The sequence below is a fragment of the Muntiacus reevesi genome, chromosome X, assembly GCF_963930625.1.
Source record: "Muntiacus reevesi chromosome X, mMunRee1.1, whole genome shotgun sequence".
Taxonomy (NCBI): Eukaryota; Metazoa; Chordata; class Mammalia; order Artiodactyla; family Cervidae; genus Muntiacus; species Muntiacus reevesi.
The window spans coordinates 97,632,017-97,638,657 of NC_089271.1; the positions used below are offsets into that span (position 1 = coordinate 97,632,017).

At 53.8% G+C, this 6,641-nt stretch overlaps 1 pseudogene; it reads left to right on the top strand.

Moving 5' to 3' along the window:
- Window positions 1-5,125: 5,125 nt before the first annotated feature.
- On the top strand, window positions 5,126-5,918 carry LOC136154185 (melanoma-associated antigen 10-like; annotated as a pseudogene).
- Window positions 5,919-6,641: the final 723 nt, after the last annotated feature.

The window sequence follows — 6,641 nt, forward strand, 5'->3', positions numbered from 1 at the left end:
TTCCACCCATCTCCACACTGTCTGTTGACAGGGTTTGGTGAGCCAGAGGACCCGTCCATCACATGCAGTCTGTGGGGAGGTCAGGAAGGAGGGCGGGACAGCAGGAGAGAGGCATGAGGTGAGTTTGAAGAAAGAGGGAGTTAAAACCCTGGGAGCACTCAGGAGGGAGGGTGGATCCCCTGGCTTCACAGCCAGTGGCTGGGCTCTGGTCTCTCCCAGCACAGACAGGGACAGTCCTGGGCTTGGTTTCCCCCAACACTGGGCCCCACCCCACCCCTCAGCTCCCTGGCCCCATCACTGCCCATGCTCTGCACATCCTCCATCTTAGCCCAGGGCTGCTGAGCGCAGATCTGTGCTAACCAATCTGGCCTCGACCCTGGGGCTGCCCTGGACCTCAGATGCTCTGCCAGGTGTCTTTCCCGGGTGTCTTCATCTTTGGGAGCCAACTTCCTCCCATCCCTTCTCACACCATGGCCTCCACTGTCAGCAGATGCCCTGGTCCCTGCCCAGAGCCTAGAGTAGAACAGAGAGCAGAAACTACTGGGACGGTCAAGTCCTTGCCAGGGCCTGGGATGGCACCACACAAGGATCACAGAATTCAAACCTCAAATAACCGGCTAGTTTACTGTCACCTCATTTGACTGCTGAGGAGGAGCCGAGGGATAGAGAGATAGCCCATGACTGCAAGGGACCTGACCACTCGCCCCTCCATTCTCACTTCTTTCCTTGTACCTGGTTGGGGTTCCCTGTTTACTCGAGGGGGGTGGAGGCAGAGGAGCAGAGCCAAGGGCCTGAACATCAGCAGCATCTCAGCACCTTGCAGGGAGCCTCCGTTTCCATGTTTCTGTGATGAAGGGGACAAAATCCCAGAGGCACCCAGCTCAGGGCCTTACGGGCCTTTCCTTCCCCAAACACAGCAAAGCCACAGTTCTCACAGGCCCACAAGGCCCTACCTGATCTGGCTCCTACCCTAGTGGTCTGCTCTCCTCACCCCTGGATTCACCCCCAGTAGCTATGCAGGCCGACCTTTCACCCTTAGAACAATTCAGTGTGTTCTTACTTTAGAGCCTTTGTTGGGTGTGAGGAGTATCATCGTGTCCCCTCAGAGTCAGGTGCTGGAGTCTCAACCCCAAGTACCTCGGCATGACCTTACAGACAAAGGAAAGGTCTTCTCAGAGCTGACGGTGGTCAAGTGAGCTCATTCGGATGGAACCTCCTCTAACAGGACAGCTGTCTCCATACAAAGGACACATTTAGAGACAGACAGACACAGAGGAGAGCTCCAGGAGAAGAGGAAGGTGGAGCTCTCCAAGCCCAGACACGGCCACCATGGCCAGCAAAGCCCCAGAAGTGAGGGTGGAGAAATGGGACAGACCCTCCATCTCCGTCATGAGAACCAGCGTCAGTCAAAACCTTGACCTCAGTTGCTGGCCACCTGAACCAACACAGTTCGTAGTTTGAGCCACCCAGTCTGTGTGACCCTGACACAAAACCCTTTCTCCAAAGAAGACCCTTTCTTCAAAGACGATATAGATGGCCAACAGTCACATGAAAAGAAACTCAACATTCCTAATTAACATCCAAATACAAATCAACACTCCAATGAAGTATCACCTTACACTGATCAGAATGGCCATCATCATAAAAATCTGCGAAGAATAAATGCTGGAGAGGGTGCAGAGAAAAGGGAACCTTTGTACACTGTTGGTGAAATGTAAATTGGTACAGTCAATAGGGAGAACTGTATGGAGGATCCTTAAATAACTACAAACAGAACTCCCAGATGATCCAACAATCCCACGCCTAAATATATACATGGAAAAGACAGAAACTCTAATATGAAAATATACATGCACCCCAATGTTCATTTCAACACTATTTACAGCAGACAAGATATGGAGGAACCTAAATGTCCATCAACGGATGATTAGATAAAGAAGAAAGAAAATGTGGTTTGCGCACACACACACACATGCAGGTGCGTGTGTGTGCGCACACACACACACACACACACACACACACACACACACAGAGGAATCCTTCTTAGCCATGGAAAATAATGAAGTAATACCATCTGTAGCAACATAAATGGACCTAGAGATTGTCATATTAAGAGAAGCAAGTCAGAAAGAGAAAGACAAATATTGTATGGTATCACTTATATGTGGAATCTAAAAAGATGCTACAAAAGAAATTATTTATAGAGCAGAAACAGACTCAGAGAACAAATTTATGGTTACCAAAGAGGAAAAGCAGGGGAAGCGATAAATTAGGAGTTTGAGATTAACAGATACACATGACTATGTATAAAATAGTACTACTGTGGTGCTGGGGAACTCTTGAAAGTACCTTGGACAGCAAGGAGATCAAGCCAGCCCATCCTAAAAGATATCAACTGTGAATATCCATTGGAAGGACTGATGCTAAAGCTGGTCACCTGATGGGAAAAACCGACTCACCTGGGCTCTGTCCTCTCTGCCCCTGAGTCCCCACTCCTCACACCAAGTCCCCAGTCTCTCAGAGACCGGGATGTCAGGAAGTCAGGACAGGTCTAGTGTGTTCTTCTCACCCCAGGGGCTCCCAGGGCTGACAACAGAGGCGGGAATCTGTGGGGTCCCTTCAGCCCTCCTCAAGGACCTCATCTTGTCTCTGGGTAGGTCTTCAGATTCTCTCCTCTCCCCTACTAAGCCCCCAGCCCTTAAACCAGGACTCCAGTCACCCTGAGAACCAGATGTCAGGAAGTCTGCTCCCTATATCAGGACCCCAGGCTGAACCCCGTATGTTAGGAAGCCAGCTGCCTATACCAGGTCCCCAGTTTGAGACTGGATGTCAGGAAGTCAGCCCCCTATACCAGGTCCCCAGTATCTCTGAGACCTGGATGTCAGGAAATGCAGCATATATTCATCCACCCTATGTCCTTCCAGAGCCTACTCTGCTCTGGGGTTCAGGGTCCCCTCAGTCCTCCCTCAGCATCCTCACCTTGACCTTCCAAAGAACTAAGATCTTCCCCTCTGCCCATCTGAGGCCCTGCCCCTTCTGACAGATGCCTAATGTATCTGAGACACAGATGCGGAAGTCAGAACAGGCTGCCAAGTGCTCATCCCACCAGCAGAGTGGCTCAGGGCTGACAGCAGGGGTAGGGATCTGTGGGGTTCCTTATAATCTCCCTCAGGGACCTCATCTTGAGCCCTGGCAGATCTGGGGATGCCCCCTGTGTTGACCAGAGGTGGGACCCTCATATCAAGGCTCAGGGAGCACAGAGGGTGGATGAGCTCATGCTGCATTACCTGACATCCAGGTCTCAGAGAAACTGGGGACCTGGGAGAGGGGGTGTGTCCTCAGGTGAGCAGAGGGAAGAAGCCCAGCTCCTGCGGAGTTTCAATTTGGAGACTCTGAGGGAGGACTGACGGGACCCCGACCTCAATCAAAAGAGACCTCAGAGAAGCCTGTACCTGCTGTTGGTCCTTGGCGGCCATGGGGTGGGATGAGCCCAACGTGCGTGGTCTCACTTCCTCACATCCGGATCTCAGACTGGGGACCTGGTATGGGGGCTGACTTCCTGACATCCGAGTCTCAGACTGGGTACCTTGCATATGGGGTGGGGCCTCAGGTGGTCCAATTCCCAGGTCCGGCGGGGTGTCAGGTTGAGGACCCTGAGGAGGAGAACTAGAGGACCCTGGACCCCACTCACAGGACACCTCAGAGAAACTTGTTTCTGTTGTCAGTCCAGGGCAACTGTGGGGGAAGAATGAGTGCAGCAGGCATGATCTGACTTCCTGACATCCAGGTCTTGGAGAGACCGGGCCCTGGTATAAGGGGCGGAGCTTCAGTTGGGGAGAGCAGAGAATCCCGGGTCCTGCTCAGAGGCGAGGTGAGGTGCCTGAAGGAGGGCTGAGGCGACCCTGCGTGAGGACCGACGGAACCCCACAGATCCCCGCCCCTGTAGTCGGCCCTGGGAGAGCTGGGGGTAAGAAGAGCACACTGCCTGTCTGCCTTCCTCACATGCTGTTCTCAGAGAGACTGGGGATCTCGTGAAAGCGGCGCGGTCTCAAAATGGCAGACGGGACAGTCCCCGGTTCTGCCTGGAGTCCAGGCTGCATGCGAGGATGGAAGGAGGCGGAAAGACCCCAACAGGGAGGCAGGGATCCTGGCCCTTATGTGGACTCTTGGAGGCCCTAGAGCGGGGTGAGCAGTTTCTTGGCCTCTGGCTTAGGGACCTTAGGAGGTGAGGTTTTTCTGGCGGAGGGTGGAGACTTCAGGTCGGCAGAGGCTGGACTCCCCAAACCCGAGGGAGGACTGAGGAGACCCCCGCCCCTGTGGCCAGTGCTGGGAGGCCAAGGCCGGACATGAGGAGGAGTTGAGGACTGAGCATCTCCCCAGCCTAGGACCCACAGGAAACCCTGGGTAAGTTCGGCTGCATGTGGAGCCCCTCAACGCTTTCTGTTCAGGCTCGGACCTTGTTCAGAATTTCCATGCAGGTCCCCAGAGGGGAGGGACCAGGTCGTGCCAGGGGAAAGGTGAGCACTACAAGGGAGCCCTGAGGGGACCTCCTACCACACAACTTGGGGGACCTCACAGAGTCTACCCCTCGTACTGTCATGGAAGGCTCAGGGCTGTGCCACAGGATACCGCAGAGCTGCCCCCTCCCTTTCTCTCACAGGAGCTCCAGGAACCGGGAGAGGAAGGCAGAGGACTGAGGCTCCAGTCCTGAGGTCAGAGGGCAGAGGTGGTCCTGGCAGTCCCAGGAGTCAAGGTGAGGAGGGTGCCCAGAGTGTGCACCAGGAGCTCCCCATCCCAGAACAGAGGGGACCCCACAAGGGCTTAATCCCCCACCTTGTCAGCCCTGGAAATCCCAGACTGTGCTGACTGCACCATGGGGAGACACCTCCCTTCCTCTTTCAGGTAGCCAGCGGACTGGCTGCCCTGGAGGCTTGCCCCTGTGAGGTCTGAGAGCACCCCACAAAAGGAGACCTGTAAGTAGCCTGTGTGAGACCACCGAGGGTGTGGATCTCAGCTGAGGCCATTCACAGCCCCTCTCTCCCCTAGCCTGGCCCGTGATCCCCATCTATTCCCCTGCCCCACTCCTGTCTGTGGTTTGATCCCAGGCATCGTGCTTGTGGTCGAGATGAGTGAGCTGAGCAAGCCCGAGGAAGACTTTCAGGACCCTGGCGAGGCCCAGTGCCCAGTGAATGTGCAGCTCTTGGGGGCTGAGGCAGGGGTGGATGCATCCGCCTCAGCCTCCTCCTTCACAGTGTCTCCGTATCCACTGGGGAGCCCTTGCCCCAGGAGGCTCTGAAGGAGATGAAAGCTAACCTAATAAAGTTCCTGCTCTTCAAGTATCGAGCCAAGGAGCTGACCTCCCAGGCGGAAATACTGAAGAAGGTCCTCAGGGATAACCAGGAGCACTTCCCGGTGGTCTTCAGCCAAGCCTCACAGTGCCTGGAGCTGGTCTGTGGTGTGGAGGTGAAGGAGGTGGACCCCAGGGAGCACATCTACATCATGGTCCCCAACCTGGGCCTCACCTGTGATGTGATGCTGAGCGGTGGGCAGAGCATGCCCAAGGCCAGCCTCCCGGTGCTGATCCTAGCCTGATCATGAGGAATGGAGATCGCACCCCTGAGGAGAAGGTCTGGGGAGCACTCAGCAGATTGGGTGTGTGTGTCGGGAGTGTGCACTGTGTCTTTGGGGATCCCAGGACACTTCTGACACACGTGTGGGTGCAGCAGGGGTACCTGGAGTACCGGCAGGTGCCTTACAGCTACCCTGCTCGCTATGAGTTCCTGTGGGGTCCCTGGGCCTATGTGGAGACCAGCAAGCAGGAAGTCATGGCATTTCTGCTCAGGGTCAAAGAAAGGGCTTCGAGGGCCTTCCCACCCCTGTCTGCAGAGGCTGCAAGAGAGGAGGATGAGGTTGCCTGAGCCAGAGCAGGATCCAGGTGATCCTTCCCTCTGTGATTGTAGACGGAGTGGTCAGCCTTCTCAGAAGTGAGGCCCTGGGGCACTTTGGGGAACCAGTCTATAGCATCTTTGGGTTCCTTTTCTCTATGATGACTTGGAGATTCACCTGCTTTCCTTAGAAAAATTTCAAACTTTGCTTGTTTTCATAGAAGACTGAATAAACTTCAGTGTCTTAGCTTCATGAATGATGCTGATCACAGAGCGTTTGTGCTTATCCAATTCATGAACAAGAGTTTTGCTGTTTTGTAAAAGATATTGGAAACTCTTCCATTGTGTTTTGTGGTCCTGAACAGAATGGAGTGGAATTGGAATTAGAACTGTTTTGGAAAAGTGAGCTTATTTAGCAGCAACATTGATGGGGGACAAACTAGATGATAAAAATACTTGTAGAGAATTCATGCTTCTGTCCTTCTTGTGTGTCATTTTCAAAAACTAAATTATCTCTTGTGCATTTGGATTTGCCTGGGTTATTTAAGGAAGTAGCAGATAATTAATTGAGCCCCCTGCTCACTGGCTCGTGTAATCCAAAGACCTTTACGGAGCCTCTGCTCCGTGAAAGGCTGGGTTTGCAGTGGGGACACTAGGAGAAGCAGGACACCCCCACACCTAGAGCGATGCTCTAGTAGCCCTAGTCACACAAAGAAGGTGGAGAGAAGTCCCCTAGTCCCACTAAACAAGGCAGCA